General features: G+C 40.5%; 1 pseudogene; it reads left to right on the forward strand.

Annotated features, from left to right (window-relative positions):
• Positions 1 to 5,577: 5,577 nt before the first annotated feature.
• LOC144578842 (uncharacterized) overlaps positions 5,578 to 19,583 on the forward strand; it is a 48,854-nt pseudogene continuing 34,848 nt past the window's right edge.

The raw sequence follows: 19,583 nt of genomic DNA on the forward strand, positions 1-19,583 counted from the left end.
CTATGTATTATAATATGTTGATATTTTTATGAAAAATTTCTGGTTGAGGAAGAGACTGCCCATCCAGGAGCCCACCAACTATTACAGATAACAAAGCATCAAACAATTATGGACCACCTCCGAAGCCCACAGGTGCACAGTGCAAACTGTCAGTGGATCTACCATTCTGGGATCAGGAGGACAGTGACCCTCTTCTCACAGCCCCACCAGGCAGTGCCCCAGTAGGGACTTCGTGTTGGGGCTCCAACCCCACATTTCTCTTCTGCATTGCCCTAACAGAGGTTCTTCATGAGAGCCCTACCCCTGAGACTTCTGCCTGAGCATCCAGGCATTTGTATACATCCTCTGAAATCTGAGTGGAAGTTCCCAAACCTCAAATCTTGACGTCTATGCACTTGCAGGCTCAATATCACATGGAAGCTCCCAAGGCTTGGGGCTTGCACCCTCTGAAGCCATGACCCAAACTCTATGTTGACCCCTTGCAGCCATGTCTGGAGTGGCTAGGACGCAGGACACCGAGTCCCTAGGCTGCACACAGCATGAGCACCCTGGGCCTAGCCCACCACACCATTTTCTTGTCCTAGGCCTCTGCACCTGTGATGGGAGGGACTGCCATGAAGACCTCTGACATGCCTTGGAGACATTTTCCCCACTGTGTTGGGTATTAATATTTGGCTTCTCACTACTTATGCAAATTTCTATAGCCAACTTGAATTTCTCCTTAGAAAATGGGATTTTCTTTTTTATCACATTGTCAGGCTGCAGATTTTCTGAACTTTCATGCTCTCCTTCCCTTTTAAAACTGGATGCTTTTAACAGCACCTAAGTCATCTCTTGAATGCTTTGCTGCTTTGAAATTTCTTCTGCCAGATTTCCTAAATCATCTTCCTCAAATTCAAAGTTCCACACACCTCCAGGGCAGGGGAAAAATGCTGCCAGTCTCTGCTAAAACATAACAAGAGTCTCCTTTGTTCCAGTTCCCAACAAGTTTCCCATCTCTATCTGAGAGCACCTCCGCCTGGATTTCATTGTCCATATCATTACCAGCATTTTGGTCAAAGCCATTCAACAAGTCTCTAGAGAGTTCCAAACATTCCCACATTTTCCTGCCTTCTTCTGAGTCCTCCAAACTGTTCCAAACCTCTTCCTGTTACCCCGTTCCAAGGTTGCTTCCACATTTTGGGGTATCTTTCAGCAGTACCCCACTACTGGTACTAATCTACTGTATTAGTCCATTTTCATGCTGCTTATCAAGACAAACCCATTTAATGGATTTACAGTTCCACATGGCTGGGGAGGCCTCACAATTATGGCAGAAGGTGAAAGGCATGTTTCACATAGCAACAGGCAAAAGAAGAGAGCTTGTGCAGAGAAACTCCTCATTATAATAACCATCAGATCTTGTGAGACTTACTCACTATCACAAGAACAGCATGGGAAAGACCTGCTCCTGTGAGTCAATTACTTCCAACCCAGTCCCTCCCATGACACATGGGAATTGAAGATGAGATTTGGGTGGGAACACAGCTAAGCCATATCAGTAGGTAAAAGCTTCAGCTTTGAATTCTAATGTTATATCTTTAAAACCTAGTCTGCTTTATCTATTGCTTTAGCATTCTGTGCCTTTTAATGCAGATACTTCTATTCTTTTTCAAAAAAAAAAGGAACTGAAATGAAGGAGAAAGGAAGAGAGTAAGAGAGGGAGGTAGGGAGGGAAGAAGGAAGGAGAAAAGGAGAAAGAAAGGAAAGAAGGAAGAAGGGAATGAAGGGAAGGAAGGAAGAGAGAAAGAGAGAGAGAGAGATGCCCTTGAGAATGTATCTCTCCATTGGCAATGAAAAACTGTCAGGGAGTTGGTCATTTATCCTTCTCTGAAGATCTTTATTTGTGTCATACTTACTTTGAATAAAATAGTAAAAGATTATCTTTTTAACTAGCTCAGCAAGTCCCAACAGTTTTCAAATCTGGGTTTCTGAAAAATCTTTGTCCTTCTCTTTTTCTAAAACATTTAAATTATTTGAACAGAGTAGCCAGAAACCAGAGTTTTTTAGGAAACTTAAAACCTGGAAAATTAAGCCGTTCTTATATAGTTGGCAGGGCCCCTGTATGGAGTGTTGAGAATTACAGATCATGTTCTTCTACTATTTTCTTAGCCACGGACAGGCTAAGCACACAGGAGGCCAGCCACAATACCTTGTGGAATAAGGCATGCTCTATGTTAGAGGGTGATACATCAACCCAACCAGACAGTCTCTGTTGGTGGTTGCCCTGATGTCATGAGGAGTCCTGCAGTGGATGAGCTACTTTTCTTGGGGCATAGAATTCCTGGAACTCAGAGTGGCTCCACTCCCCCTGAGTCAGTTGTCTTGCTTTCCCACTTCCACAGATGGAGAAAATGGCAAAATGAACCTGGTGAAATAACCAGGGAGAGAACCTGAATTTTGATCCTTCCTCCATCATTCAACCTGTGAGATCTTGAGTGAGTCAAAAGCCCTCACAGTCTCTAATTGTTCACATAGGAGATATGAATAATAACAGTTCTGTCACATACATCACAGGTGGCATTGGAGGTCAAGTGGAAATATATACATTCCAGGCTTTAGAAATTGCCAAATATAGGATAAATGAAAATAAAGGATATAAACATTAGTATGCAAAATGATATGGTTTGGCTACATCCCCACCCAAATCTCATCCTGAATTGTAGTTCACATAACCTCCATGTGTTGTGAAATGGACTTGGTGGGACGTAATCAAATCATGGGGGCAGGTTTTTCCCATGCTGTTCTCATGATAGTGAATAAGTCTCAGTAGCTCTGATGGTTTTGTAAAGTGCAATTCCCCTGCACACGCTCTCTTGCCTATCACCATGTAAGACGTGCTTTTGTTTCTCCTTCACCTTTTGCCATGATTGGGAGGCATCCCCAGTTATGTGGAACTGTGAGTCTATTAAACCTCTTTTTCTTTATTAATTACCCAATCTCAGGTATGTCTTTATTAGCAGAATAAGAATGAACTAATACACGGAATAAATGTGACTGCATTCATATTGCCAGAGTAAATGTTCTTGGCTGCAGAAGAACGAGCCCTCATGCCAGTCCAGATTGATGAAGAGTTTACTTTGTGATAATTTCGAGTTTCATGAGGGTGTTGAAGATGAGAGAAAGAGAAAGCATTCTAGGCTACAAGAAAGATGTGGAAATAAACATGGAAGCCAAAATGTTTGATGTATGTTTAAGGAGCAGTAAGTAAACTAGATTACTGGCTGGAGCAGACTAAGTGTGTTGGCAAAGTTGTGGGACATGAATATGGAAAAGGTAAGTTGAAGACACACCATTGGAGGCCTTGAATGCCAGGTTTAAATGTTTCAATTATTCAGAAAAAACATCCCAGTGATTTTAGACTAATGACTTGGCAATACTGTGCAAGCTACATCGAGGAGAGCAGCCAGACCCTACTAGGAATCATTGCTTTCATCCATGATGAAAGGGACAGGATAAGGAACTAAGCTAAGCTATAGTTGTGCTGGCTGCTCTGAAGGACCTGGTGCTGAAGAAGCTATAAAGCGAGAATGAAGACCCTCTTCTTCTGAGTTTGGCTTGTGTAAGGAAATGAGATACTGCTGTTGGAAATGGGGAACATATAAAAAGGAATATTCATCCTGGGAGGAAAAGTTAACTCACTTTTCAGCCTCAGTGTTAGAAGGGAGGAACATATGGGGCTTGAAAGGATTCTAATTCACCACACAGAACAGGGCTTTAGGAAGGAAGGGGAATGAGGGGCTTGGACCCCTCCCTCCACCTCCCAGACAAAGGCAGGAGGCTACCATTGCCAAACATTGATAGACTGAGAAGGCTCCCCAAAACATGGCTTCAGGAAGGCTTAGAGAACTCCAGCAATGAGGGAGACAGCTTGCAGAGGAACTGAATAAGGGAAAAGAAAGGTTGAACTCTCACATTGAAGCCCTTGGTGGTCTGAACCCAACCTTCCTGGTAGGTCTCCCACACAGAGGAAAACTGCAATTCAAGACAAATGTTTCTGAACCAGGCAAATGGGGAGTCAAACACCAAGGAGTGCTCATTTGTATTTAAATACAACACTTTTATTACTTTTATAGAAATTTGACACCAACCCTCATTTTAAACTAGACAAAGCAGCATAAATTTTTTCTTTCAAAATGATTGACACTCAAAAGGTAATACCCTTTAAATTCCTCCAATTAAAGCAAATTTAATTTTAAGTTTAATTAAAGGAAACTTTAATTAGAAAGAAGATTAAATTTTAATTAAATTTCTCTAAAATCTTCATACCGGCCTTTACAGCTAATATTTCTGTCAGAAACCAAATCCCTTCTTAATATTCTGAAATTCTTTTCTAGCATTTTCCTTCGTATTAAAACAGCATCTCACCAGCTGTACCTGCCACTGTGAAAATTATTCCCATCTTAAAATACTGGAAATACAACGGAGAAAACAACGTCTCCCTGGGCAGAGAAGGAAAAACAACAGATTCTATTATTGATGAGATTTTTATTTTCCATCTCCTCCCAGTCCTTTCTGAGGCGATTAGGTGTGATGGACCTGCTGTGAGCCAGTTGTACTGCATCCACAGCATCAACAAATATTTGTGGAACACCTACTGTGTGCATGACCCTGCACTAAGTTTCCTGTCTAGCAGGGAAACATTGTTAAAATACGAGCTCAGTCGGAGATGCCAGCCAACAGCGCCTGGACGACAAGCTACGCTTCGTGGGTTCTTGGCGGCTGCTCCGTTCCGAGGGTAAGGAGGAGAAACGCCATCTCCTCACAACAGGTCCAGCATCTTCCCCCTGCCCCACTCTGCTTGATGCTAGCGAGAAAGGCCTTGAGTTAAGAGACATAAGTTTCAGATTCTAGACCTAAATTGCCACTAGATAACAATATTATCTTTGGGAAAACCCTAAACTCTCCATTTCTCACATTTCTCCTGTGTAAAATGAGGTAATAAAACCCAAGGATGTCATAAGGATCAAATGAATTAACGTCGATAGAAAAAGTTTCTGAGAACGGCCAAGTGCTGATTAGTGTAATGTATGAGGATATTATTGCTGACTTGCCTTCCCCTTTCCCCAGCGGGTTCTGCCTGCTTTGAATTCTCTAGCTGGGTCCCCCGCCCTCCCTGGTTGCCTTCCAGTTCATCGCTTGCTGTTCTCACATTCACCATGTGGAAAGGTGGTTCTGTTAAGCTTCCTTCCCACAATTACCTCCTGTTGCCACATTGCGTGTCCTCATTCCGTTCCTCTCAAGACCTCTTTCCTGCTCACTCTCAACCCATAACCAAGCTCAGCTCCTACCAGAAGCCAGCACTGAGCAGAGCCCCAGACAGGGAATATTCCCTTGCTCCTGATACTCCTTTACACATGCATCCTCCCTAGGACTGCTCTGTGCTCTGGATACTGACATATAGCAGAGCCTCTGCCTCCAGACATACGGAACATACCTCAAGATCCCCTGCAGAAGACTGAACTTAAAATAAAGTGAGAATAAAGAATTTCATTAAGGCCTCCCACGGTGGGGACGCTGGGGCTTGGCCGTGGGCTGCGGCAGCTCAAGGCAGCACTGAGTACCCGCGGCTCCACTCAGCTCCCTCTTGGCACCCAGATGCCTAAGAAGACTGGTGCGATGAACAAGGGTAAAAGTCTGATCACGAAACCAGAGAGACTACTTCCTCCCTTAGATCCTATGGCAGTTAATCCTAAAGGTTGTGTCACCATAGCCATCCATTCCAAACCTGGCTCCAAACAACAAAATACTGTCACAGATTTGACAGCAGAGGTGGTAAATGTGGCTATTGCAGCACCTCGAACAGAGGGGGAGGCTAATGCTGAACATTAGAGGTATTTTTCTAAGGTCTTAGAACTCAGGAAGAATAATGTGGTTTTGGATAAGGGTGGTACATCTCAAGAAAAGGTAGTGAAGCTTTTAGCTTCCACAAATCCAGAAGAGATCTTGAGGAAATTTTTTTAAAAAGCTGAAAAAAAAGCAAGAAATGGAAAATACACCCTTGAGAAACTTTATTTATTGCTAATGATGAAGAGGCTGTTAAATAGAAAAATATGCTTATATGCAGAGAAGAACATGGGGAATATATATACATACACGTGTGTGTGTGTGTGTGTGTGTGTGTGTGTGTGTGTATGACACCAAAAAAATAGACATTTAAGAAGTATTATATGTTGAATACAGGTTCTAAAATATCTGACCCCAAACAGCCTGGAACATGTTACTCTGATTTCATGGCATTATAAAATAACAGAGCTGGAAAGAATATTCAAGATGACCTGATTTAACACCTTTCATTCTGTGGTGGGACTTCTGCTATCTAGGAGTTGACAGACTTACTCAAGATTGTACCATGCTGGCACGTGCCTGTAGTCCCAGCTACTCAGGAAGCTGAGGCAGAAGAATTCCTTGAACCTGGGAGGCAGAGGTTGCAGTGAGCCAAGATAGCGCCACTGCACTCCAGCCAGGCACCTGGCGATGGAGTGAGACTCTGTCTCCCCCCACCCAAAATGAAAAGATTTTACCATGCAAGATGGCAACCAGAACCCAAAGCCCTTGACTTTTTGTTATCCAGACTGTAGATTAAAATTACCATTTGTCCTCAACAATTCTGGAATTCTAGGGATTGCCTTCTAATCCCATTTACAAGTGACAGAAAATCTGTTATACTGCTTTGTAGTGTTACCTTATATTTTAAAACACTTATTTAAATGCGAAAATAATTTTTTACGTCTTAGACTATATTGACCATTTTGTAAAAATAAGTAATAAAAATTATGACTTGTAATTAAATGTGAATTATAACTTTTGAGAAAAAATTCATTAAATGAAAGCTACCATGAATTTTCTTGACAGAAAGAAAATCTTTTCTTCACATGTTTCTAGGTTGAGTTTGCAATCCCTGTAAAGGAGCTGTGCTGAGCTACCCTGTACTCCACAGGTCAGTCACATACCCCATTTCCTTGAGTTCTAATACCACCAAGGGCCTGTGCTGCTTGCTCTAGGCAGACGTTCTCTAACTTTATGTGTTTTTATTCCCTAACAAACTAGATGCCTCCTCTCCAGGGTGCTTTTGTCCTGGACCTGGAACACCGCTGTCTCCTAAATCCTCTGCTGACCCAGTCTTCAAAATCTCAACCAAACACAACCTTCTCAAAGTGTCTGACTCCTCAGCCCTTTCTTAGAAATTCTTGTATTCCTAAGGTTTGGTAACACAGGATGAGGTATTTGATACAGGATTTGGTGTTGTTCTTTGCTATACCCTGTGTGTCAGAACTGTCCCCTCACCTCCCTACAGCTTTTCCAAGGAAGGATCTGTGTCTTTTGCTCTTTCTGGAGCTCTTGCTATGCTGAGGCTGCTGCTGCAGTCATACTAGGGAACCAAGAAACACTTCTTCATTAACCATTTTTTAAAAGGGAATAGAAGCCCTATTCTATTTTGTCAGGCGCAGGGTATACCAGAGACATAGTAATTCTCACAAAGCAGCAGAGACACTGATTACATGAGCCTAGTAGCAAGCAAAAACAAGCGATAGACATAAACAGAAAACGGAAGATCAGCGAAGGGTGCTTAAGGAGTTTGGCAAGAGATAGAAGTGAAAATACGGAGGATGACTTCTAGGAGTGTGGGGGAGTTTGAGAGACCCCCAAAGTGAGATAAATAAGTCAAGGGCAGAGACCACAGAGAAGATTGTGTTTCCACGGCCAGCTCTCTGCCTAGAGCCCCATCATTCAACTGTGAAATGGGTACAATGTCATTCTCACACTCCTCTTTAAGGACTTTTGGAAGACCTAAGTATTTATTATTCATAAAGAGCTTTGAACTCTTCACATGAAAGACACCACGGGAAATTCAAAGGATGAGTCAGTACTATTATTAGCTGCAGTTCAACGAAAGTAAGAGGAAAAAATATGACCATTTCCAGTGCACCTGTCAGCTTGGTCTTTTTTATCATTTGTAGAATTTTTGTGGCTAAATCAGAATTTCTCTTCATTACTTTTTCACTGACAATTAAAAAAAGATCAAAATGGGACTTGTAACAAGGAATCTGAATGCTAATTTTTGCTCTCTATAAAAAGGTAAAACATACGTCTCAGAAATATCTCGGGAATATTTTTCGCTTTAGACTAACTGCAAGAATTTCAGGGAATAGGTGACTTTACTCTTCTGCCTCAGAAAAACTGGAGCTCAGAGAAATGGAGGAAGAAGCGAAAACTCGCTAGTTTTAAATGTTGATTCTTTTTCTTTTTTACAACAGTTACCAAACCTCCAAACTGCCAAAATGATGAAACACTTTTTTAAGCTGAAGCTCTGAATGAAGCTCTCATTCTCATTATCAAAATGCTGCCAACAATAAGTCCTGACATATACTCTCTCTATATATCCAACACCCCTGTCCCTGCCAACAGCAGTCTTTGGGAGGTGAGTTTCTCAAGGTTCCAATGACACTGGAGTTTGATCATTTTCTTTGCTGTTCTGGCTCAAGCTTTCTTTGGGGTTTGTTTTCCATCATGGGCTGATGTCTGCGGGTCATGTCCTTCTCTTGCTGAGGTCTCTGTTTGCCTCTGGCTTTCTTTATTTCTTGCCTTTTTCTCGACCTGTTTGCTTTCAGGAATATCTTTACTGAGATTCTTTTCACTTAGATCTTTAACAAAGCGAGAATGAGGACCAACCACATTCATTGCTCTCACTCTTTTCTAGCATTCCTCCTTTCTGACTTAAATTACTTAATTCACCAAAATGAACGTGCATGTTGGAGTTGCAGATGGAGATCAGAGGTGTGCAAAAGGTTTCAACTACTCAAACGCCCTATTTCCTTCTCTGTCTTGGATTAATCCTTCCTGGAAACCTGAATATGCATTTTTAAATAATGCTTAAAGATGAGAAGTGAAGAATAAGTTGGCTTGAAAATAAACTGCCAAACTAGAACGCTTTCTGCTTTGCCCGCCAAAACTGTGAGTTGAGAGGGCTCAGCACATGAACCTCCTTCCGCAGTAGCGGAGGCTGAGTAAGCAGCAAAAGGAGGTGACGCGGCCCACCTGTATGCAGTGCTAGGCAATCCACATTGTCCCTGATCCAAAGAGTCATAGGATCTTGAACTGTGCTGTGGGCATAGTAGCAATTCTCCAGAGGTTTTGTGTCCATATTCAGGGTATTCACAAGCATTATTTAAGGGGCTTTTATCCCATAGCAATAATTGGGTACCACATGACTACTCAATCTAAAATATGTTGAATATGGGTTTAGTAATTCTTCTCTTTCTATAAATTATTTCTCCAGAATTTGTTGCTGGTTTTTTTTTTTGTTATTGTTGCCAGGGGTGTATGTTATGTAACATAATTAGCAAAAAAAAACCCTCCATTTCAATAATACTTCCTTATGACATAATAATTTAAAAACAACTCTTAAAGCTCAGAGAGATACCAGGGATAGGAACAATGAGAAATGAACCTTTTAAAAGACTCCTTGATATTCTTCTTTCTCTACTCCTTGGCTCATAATTCTATTTCTAAGAGAATCTATAACTTAATTTTCCACTTTAAACACACATACATATACAAATACCTCTTCCACTCTCACACCCTATACACAGATAAACATGGTACTTCTTGCTAGCTTCACTTCCAATACCAGTCCTTATTTTCAAATTTCCTCAGACATAATTTGTTCTCTTACAAAACACTATACTCATCTCTGACTTATTATCCATAGCCAAAAAGTTGAAACAAAAATTACTCAACCATTGTATCCAGCACTAGAGAGGAGATAGGTGACCTACATTCTGATCCCAACTTTGCAAATAATTAGTTTTGTGACCCAGAATAATTTACTCTCACTAAGTCTAATTTCTTCATCAGTAAAATACAGAACGTAACTGTCTTGTCTATTTTACAAGGTTGTTGTGAGAAATACTTGAAAACTGAATATGAACTTGAAGTAGAATGCTTATTATTGTCCGTATCTAACTTATGGTGTCTCTGCTTCTGCCATCCTCTCTGATAGCATCTCTGCTGATTGCCACTTCACCCATTTATTATTCACTCTTTCATTTATTCAACACACATTTATCATATACCAACTATTGGCCAGGCAGTGGAAACAAAGATGCACGGAGAAGGCTGGCATCTCAGCAGAATATGGGACCCTTGTGTAAGAGGCACCCAAAATTCTGGAGGGCAACTACCCCAGAGGATGAAAACATAAAAGGATTCGAAGCAGTTCACCAGGATATATATGGAACAGATATGTGTCTTACTGTACTTTCCATCTCAGTCACTTACCATTCATTCTTCTTTCCTAATAGGATCTTCTTTTGAGGAATTTTCTCTTTCTTCATTGGCCAAGCAGCAGACTTGACCAATGCTGACTGGGTTCTCCTTCCCTGACCTGACACACAAAATGTGTTCTATGGTGGTAGAGAGCCTTTAAATAGTAGTAACTTACTGATTATTGACATGGCCTTTGACCAGCTTTCTCTGACATAAGACTGTTGCAGTCAATACAGGTCTTGCTCCTCCAGAACAGGCTCCATTTCTACCCTCTTCGCACCCTGGTTCTCCACCTTTTATGTTAGCAACATACTCCATGAAATATGATTTTTTCTTTTAGTTAGCTGGATTTGTCTACAACACAATAAAACTATATGTTAAAACAAACCTATATGCTAAATGTACTGTGTCTTTTTTAATATATCTGAAATATACAAGCCTAAGGGCTCAATCCATATTTATTCATTCAACCAACAAATATTCATTGAGCACAAACTATGCATCAGGTACTGTAGCAACTCACAGTGAGGAGAGGGGGACAAACAGTTAACAGGTAATTAATTAGAAGGATAATGTGTGGGGAAAAAAAAGAAGCTCCTACTGAAGATTGTGGTGGCAAACTGGAACTGAGAGAAGGCTTTCCATGAAGAAGTTATATTTTTTCTTTGACATGGGGGATGAGAAGGAGTCCGCTGGACAGGGGGAATGGGGATAGAGTTCTGAAGCGAGGAAACAGTATGTCCCCAGGGTAGAAAAGCATTCACACAGCTTGCTCCTCTTTGTTTCCCTGCGGCACCAAGATGCAGAGCAAAGGGATAGCAAGAGGAAGCCAGGAAGCAGAGTGTTATTCCTAGTCCTACAGCTAATTCACTCTGTGAACTTGAAAAGACAATTTTTTTTTTATTTCAATAGTTTGGGGATACAGGTGGTTTTTAGTTACACGAATAATTTCCTTAGTGGTGATTTCTGATATTTTATTGCACCTGTCACCTGAGTAGTGTCCACTCTACCCAGTATGTAGTCTTTTATCCCGCAAACCCTCCCAACCTTCCCCTGCTGAGTCCCCAAAGTCCATAACATCACTTTTATACCTTTGCATCCTCACAGCTTAGCTCCCACTCATAAGTGAGAACATAAGTACTTGGTTTTCCATTCCTGAATTACTTCACTTAGAATGACTTCTAGCTCCACCTAAGTTGCTATAAAAGACATTGTTTTGTTCCTTTTTGTGGCTGAGTAGTATTCCATTGTGTCTAGATACCACATTTTCTTTATCCATTCGTTGGTCAATGGGCACTTAGGTTGGTTTCATATCTTTGCAATTGCAAATTACATGCGTGTGCATGTGTCTTTTCATAATGACTTCATGTGGGTAAATACTCAATAGTGGGATTGCTGGATCAAATGATAGTTCCATTTTTCATTCTTTGAGGAATGTCTATACTGTTTTCCGTAGTGGTCATACTAATTGACATTCCCACTAGCAGTGGAAAAGTGTTCTCTTTTACCACACCCAATAGACAACATCTATTGTCTTTCGACTTTCTAATTACGATCATTCTTGCAGGAGTAAAATGGTATTTCATTGTGGTTTAATTTGCATTTCCCTGATGATTAGTGGTGTTGAGCAGTTTTTCATATATTTGTTAACTGTTTGTAATCTTCTTATGAGACATATCTATTCATGTCCTTTGCCTGCTTTTTGATAGTATTATTTTGTTTTGTTTGTTTTGCTGATTTGTTTGAGTTTCTTGTAGATTCTGGGCACTAGTCCTTTGTCTAATGCATAGTTTGTAAACATTTTCTCTCATTCTGTGGGGTGTCTGTTTACTGTGCTGATTATTTATTTTGCTATGCAGGAGCTTTTTAGTTTAATTTGTCCCCATGTATTTATTGCTGTTTTTGTTGTATTTGCTTTTGGGGTCTTAGTCATCAATTCTTTACCTAAGCCAATGTCCAGAACAGTTTTTCCAATGTTATTTTCTAGAATTTTTTTTTTAAGATGGTGTTTCACCATGTTGGTCAAGGCTGGTCTCAAACCCTCAACCTCAGATGATTCGCCCGCCTCAGCCTCCCAAAGTGCTGGTATTACAAGCATGAGCCACCGCACCCAGATTTTCTAGAATTTTTATGGTTTCAGGTCTTTGATTAAAGACTTAAATCTAAGACCTGAAACCATAAAAATTCTAGAAAATAACATTGAATTAAAGATGAGAGATGGGGATCCAGTTTTATTCTTCTACATGTGGCTTGAAAAGGCAGTTGCTTTTGTATGCCTGTTTCCTTGTCTGTGAAATTAGGGTGGTGAGAAATATGGATGGTTTCTACTGTCTTATAATTTTGTATATTTGTAATGTCTAGTATTAGGTGAATAAAGGGTGGGGCATCATCTCCTTTCTGCTGCTCCCTATGACATGAGAAGGGAGTGTAGGTACAGAAAATTTGCAGAAGTAATAAGAGGGCACAAAGGTTTGGAAGGGTGGAGTGTAAAAGGAAGAAAGGAAGAAAGTTGCCAAAGTTGCCTGCACTGGTTTTTGGCTCATCAATAAACCAAAACCCTACATAGTATTTGTTTCTTTCTTGCTTGTTCTTCATTTTAAGACAGCACCACTTTCATATTGCTTACACAATGCGTTATTTCTGTGTGCAGTGTGTATGTGTGTTTGTACTCCTGTGTTTCTCTTACCACTAATTTTAAAGGTGGAATGCAGTGGCAGGGTGTGGTGGCTCACGCCTGCAATCCCAGTACTTTGGGAGGCCAAGGCAGGTGGATCACCTGAAGTTGGGAGTTTGAGAGCAGCCTGACCAACATGGAGAAACCCCCATCTCTACTAAAAATACAAAATTAGCCAGGTGTCATGGCACATGCCTGCAATCCCAGCTACTCAGGAGGCTGAGGCAGGAGAATCACTTGAACCTGGGAGGCAGAGGCTGCAGTGAGCCAAGATCGCCCCATTACACTCCAGCCTGGGCAACAGGAGTAAAACTCTGTCTCAAAAAAAAAAAAAAAAAAAAAAATGGAGCACAGTTCTAAGTTGACCGAATGCCTCAAATCCTCAGAATGGCAGAATTGGTGATGCAGCATAACTCTTGTGATCCCATTGGATGAACTAACTACCGAAAACCCTACCTACCTGTTTAGAGAGGAATTCCCTGGGAAGTAGGGGGAATTCAGCCAAGAAACCTACCTATTTGTCATCAGGGAGGATGTGCATTTTCTCTGTTCATAGTCCTTTGCCCCTAACACCATTCTCTTCTGAATGACTAAAGAGATCTGAGCAAGTGACAGGCCAGAGCTGGGAGATGAGATAAATACACCCCTGGGAGGACAGCCCTGTGACCAGAGAAGAAGGAGAATCATCAGAAAAGAAACCATTCCAATAAGGTCTCAACTTCCTTAGAGTTCCCAGACATCAGAAATCTTTGCAAATCACTTACCCTATAAAAAATGTAAGCACAAAGCTGTAAGCAAGTCTCCTTTTCATTAAAGTTTACTGAAAGAAAAAATGAATATTTAAAAAGCTTTGTTGAGAGCGATGTACTCTTCCCAGGTGTAAGAAGTAAAATAGAATTTAAACCTGAGGTGAGCTTAGTTTCTACAAGGAGTTGATGTAACCTCAGTAGTGTTAGGAAACACAACTTCTGAGACATGCAGGAAAAATACCTCACCAGAAATCAGAAAAGCAGGTCCTCTCCAGGCAGACTGTGGTGCACTCAAGTCTGGGAAGCAGGATCTGTGAAATCTGAAATGTAGCTTCATTCTCACTGCTCTCATTCTCAGGGTTGTTCTCCTGATACACAACATACATCACCATTGTTAAATCAATATACATCACCATCGTTAAATCTCAGCCCAACCTTTCCCTACATACTGGAACTCCCTCTCCTTTTCTCCCCACTTGACTATGTACTACCCATACAAAAGTCAAGTTGATGTTTGGTTGGCAACCACTGGGAAGCTTTTCCCATTCAAACTAACCCTGTGTGCATGTTTTCAGCTAAATTCCTATGACAACCACTGTATGCGTCACTCATTTGGCCCTTAAAGCATTCTTAGTTTATTATTTTGAGTTAAATCAGATAATTAATATAAAAATTCACTGAAAGTTGTAAAGTGATAACCCAGCATTTTAAAAGCATATTCCTCAATAAAACAATTATTACATTTTCAAAAAGGATTCTCTAGTGTGAGGAACAGGCAAAACTATTTATGGGAACGGAAATCAAATTTGTGATTGTCTGTAGGAAGGGAAGTAACAGGGAAGAGGATTGACTGGCAAGGATTATGAGAAAACTTTTGAAAGTGATAGAAATATTCCATATATTGTTTGGGGTTTTGGCTATAAAAGCGTATCCATTGGTCAAAACTCACCAAACTGTGTCTTTTTCTGTATGTAATTATATCTCAGTGAAAAAGTGAAAAAGTTCTTATTCACAAAACTTCAGAAAGCTTCTATTAGGTTGTTATAAATTGTAAATCTCCAGAAAGAGGATACGGCATCTTATTTGTCCAAAGCACCCTTCTTTTCTAAAGTGTTCTTGAGACAGCAGTTATCTATGAAAAGCTCCATTCTATTGTATAACATCATTTTCTATTACTATACTTGATTCTCCAGGACAGAGACTGATTTCATGGCTCTCTGTACCCACAATCCCTGGCACAAGATCCCATGGACATTCAGTAAATGTCCCTCGTTTCTGCTCTTGCTGAAGATAATGATGCAGATGATGATTTAAGGTGTTACACGATAAAGGTAAAGGTAACTTGCACCAGGTCACATCCCCAAGACCACAGTAATCTTAGCCCCAGGGAGCATGAGCAGATTCTCTTGCTACAGAAGCAGAATGGCAGGGGGGATATTTTGGTATGAGGGTGCTAATAGTGGCTCTCAGGTCTCAGGATGTGACTGCATTCTCTAATCATATAGAAGGTCAGGCTGCCAGTTTCTGAGAACTAATTCTCTCATAAGACACCCATGAGGCCGGGCGCGGTAGCTCAAGCCTGTATCCCAGCACTTTGGGAGGCCGAGGCGGGTGGATCACGAGGTCAGGAGATCGAGACCATCCTGGTTAACATGGTGAAACCCCGTCTCTACTAAAAATACAAAAAATTAGCTGGGCATGGTGGCGTGTGCCTGTAATCCCAGCTACTCAGGAGGCTGAGGCAGGAGAATTGCCTGAACCCAGGAGGCGGAGGTTGCAGTGAGCCGAGATTGCGCCATTGCACTCCAGCCTGGGTAACAAGAGCGAAACTCCGTCTCAAAAAAAAAAAAAAGACACCCATGAAACATTCTGAAGCTGGGCACTAGGGATTACACAATGAATAAAACGCAGCATTTGCCCTCAAAAAGCTCATGGTCTAGTCGGGGAGTGAGATAAAGAGATAACTTAAATTTCAGTTGAGCAGAAGCAAGGGCTATGTGAGCACAGGGCGGGCGTAACTCATTTAGCCCTGGGAGGACATAAGATACTGATATTTTCCAATTGGAGATGGTGGTGGAAGTCATTCCAAACTAAGAGATAAAAATAAAAATAATAAGGTGATACATTTGGAAAGTACTTTACATGTCAAATGAGTGTAATTAATACACTTTATCATCTTACACAGGTTATTTACCTTTAGCTACCTCATGCCAAAATAAACATAACAGTGGCTGGTTTGTGTCTAGTAAAGCTGGAACATAGAGTTTCTGGGGCATGAAGGAGATAAGGTTGGATGAGCTGGGACCAGGATAGGAAGCTCTTGTGGATCATGTAAAGAAGACTGAACTTTCCCCCAGGACAACTTAAAGAGAGTGGCGTGACCACATACATATTTAGAATGTCACTAAAGTCTGGATCATACAGCTAACTTTATATAGATTTGTGTTCTTCAAGTGTTGTTTTTTTCTTTCCTTTTTTCAGCATATTAGTCTCATTTTCTCAAATACATGGTAAACTATTTGAGGGCAAGATTTCTTTTTTTTTTGACAGGGTCTCTCACTCTGTCACCCAGCCTAGAGTGCAGTGGTGCGATAATGTCTCACTGCAGCCTCAATCTCCTGGACTCAAGCAAATCCTCTCATCTCAGTCTTCCTGTTAGCTGGGACCACAGGCACATACCACCATGCCCAACTTATTTTTAAACTTTTTTTCTAGAGATGAGGTCTCACTATGTTACCGAGGCTGGTCTCAAACTCTTGGGCACAAGCACGCCTCTCACCTCGGCCTCCCAAAATGCTGGGATTATAGGCACCAGCCACCACACCTGGCCAGGGCGAGGAGCAAGCAGCGACATACTGAGGCCACACAAAATGTGCTTGATATCTATGTTTTAATTAATGATAATACTATTATCTGGCTTATTTCTCCACATCTTAATAACATTTATAAAGTTTAATACTGCCATATTATAAAGCATAAAATAAAAATCCTAGAGCACAGGATTTTGTATTTTATCCATTTTACAAACAGAAATTGTTTTTATGTTCTGAAAGCCTTTATATTTATCCTGAAAACATGTAAGTGGCTGTCTGTCGGAGAAGACTAGGCAATGAGTGAGAAGGGCTGCTAATCAAAAGACCAAGGTAGAACTGGGGAAGAGGAACCACTTAAGTGCAAGAGATCTCAAGAAAATGTTATTACAAGGCAAGGGGAAACAGGAATGTGGTGAGAGACTAAAAGTGGGCAAAGGGAAAGAATAGGTAGAAGTGATTAAGAAAATCTTGGTTAAATATCTACATACTAACGAGTACAAATTCTTCTTAGGAGACCACTAGATTTAGTGTTCAAAGGAAAAAACAAATACACAACTAAATTGAGAGAAATCAATGATGACTTTGTAGACCATTTAAGTCTTGACTTGAGTGAGTTATTTTGTTTTGTTTTCTTTTGTTAATCTTTGACCATAAGCAGAAAAATACAATGCAAAGCACACTTGGATTCTGATGCACCTCGGCCCCTCTTAACATTCAGAAGCCCTGTATATTGCCCTCTAGGCCACAAAATCCTTCTTCTCTCTCACAAAGATAAATTTCATATCAGCCCAGCAGTCAGCCATCATCTATTCTCAGGGGAAGAGTATATAGCATGACCTCCCTTGAAATATTAGCTCTATTTACATGGGTTTGGGTGGACCACATTACTTATGAGTCACCAAGGGGAAACAGGGCCTCCGGTAGATAAAGCGATCAGCACAAACCTCTGTAAATAAATCGGAAATTTCAATGAAGGTCATGCCAGGCCTGATTTATTCCTCAGCGCCCTATGAAATAATGTTGACCAGGTAAGTGCTTTTCATTTTTTTCCTCCATCCACATAAGGGAGAACTTTTTAGCTCGAAGGAGCTTGTCTTTTGTGTTACAATGAGCATCTGGCTAGAGACATAATATACCCTGAAGGAAATAACCTTTTATTATTATATTAGATTCTCAATAGTGAAAGGCCAGATCATCTAGCAAGAATTTTGTTAATTCAGTCTGGTGGTACAAGTTCTCATAACAGAACTTTATGGAGGATCTATTGCTCAACAACAGCTGGTTTTTATTCAATAAACAGAGGTGGAACACCTTCCTTTAGGAGGCATGTGCAGAGCATGAGGTTAAGCAATGTAAGGGAGATGAAGACAGCTATGCCACAGTCCTGAAAGCCTCCCCAGGTCTCCATTGGAAACCCCCAACTATTCTGAAACATTAAGAAAATATCTATGACATGTTGATAAACCAATTTGGTAAATAAATAATCATTCGATCAACCTACATGTACTGAGCATTTTCTGAGCACAAGACTTTATGTTAAATATTGGGACAAGGAGACAGGAGATGTGAAATAAAAACTGAAAGAATAATTTCTAACATTCAGAATACTACCAAACAGCCAAGTTTTATTATATAAATAATCATTCCAGTGAGAAGAAATACCCAATTAAATTAGGTGCTGTTTTTGTTTTTGTTTTTAATTTTGAAGCTGAAAAGCCATATATATTTTTTAAACTGAATTTTCTACTTTTCCATCTGTCTTATTACGCATATCCCATATGTAGCAAAGAGACTTCAGGACTCCAAAAAATTGCCTTCTAAGCAGGGAAAAATAAATTCTTGAGAGAATTGTTGAGAAAGGTAAAGAGAAGGTTTGAAAAATCAAAGATGAGAACCAGACATTAATTAGTTCTTCACAGAAGAAGATAAGATGCCAATAATGCCAAAAGTATGCATCAGGAATTCACATTCTGCACATGACTCTTCCAGGTTTGCTTGGAATTGACAGCATTAATGGTAACAGCTCCTGCTTTGATTTATACCTAGAATCATCATAAAAGACATCTCTTCAGTATGTGAGGTTACCATTAGAAACTACAGCTTAAGAGAAAAGGAAGATGTCTGTCCATCCAGTGTGAATAGAAACACGAATCAGATTCATTTTAAGAAAGGATTCTCTGGTTCCCTTTTAAATCCCATTTATAGGCAAACAATCGATAAGTTCCTTGGAAGATGCTTCTATCTGTTCATAAAACCTCGTCATATTAAGAAGCTCATTGTGTACCCAGGAATGAAAAATGTGGATTTTGTTCTTATTTGTACAGATTTCCTTATCTTCACCCTCTCTTACAGTTTTTTTCCTAACTTCGTGCAGCTTCATGTTTCTCCTAACAAACATCTCTTCTGTTGGGGCATGGCCTCACACCCTGTAGAGAAAAGCACAAAATGTTGGTCTTTCTATCTGTAGCAACTCTGATCTCCAGGAGGGTGTGAGCACCCATTGTGTGTGTGTGTGTGTGTGTGTGTGTGTGTGTGTGTATGAATGATAATTTTGTTGGATTTTCAGTCCCAGCTTACAAAGGTTTCGGAACATTTTAACTGGTTAGGACATTAGCAGAAACCTGAGGGCTGCTAGTTGTCATGCTGTGGCACTTGCCTGTATCTTCTGCCTTTTTTTCCATTCGATCAGGCTTTATGTGTGCTTTGATCCAGGGAAAACATAACAAAGATATTTCAGTTTCAAAACTCCAACTATATATCCACCGAGGGCAAAGCTGAAAACCATCATTAGGCAACAATGATGCTTTGAAATTCTGGCTGTAGAATTTTGTGGAGCATACTCTCCTTCCCTTTTATGTGAATAAAACTCTTTATAATGCTTCAAATTCACGATGCCTCCCGGTTCCCCTGCAATGCAGACTCGCTTTGTTATTCCCTCCTTGCTGCTAAAGAAACAGAGGACAAGAGTGGCTAAATAACTCGCCCAAAGTTATTCACACGGATTAAATGAAAATATTAAAACTATTGTAAAGAACAAAG

The sequence above is a fragment of the Callithrix jacchus genome, chromosome 13 (assembly GCF_049354715.1).
Source record: "Callithrix jacchus isolate 240 chromosome 13, calJac240_pri, whole genome shotgun sequence".
Taxonomy (NCBI): Eukaryota; Metazoa; Chordata; class Mammalia; order Primates; family Cebidae; genus Callithrix; species Callithrix jacchus.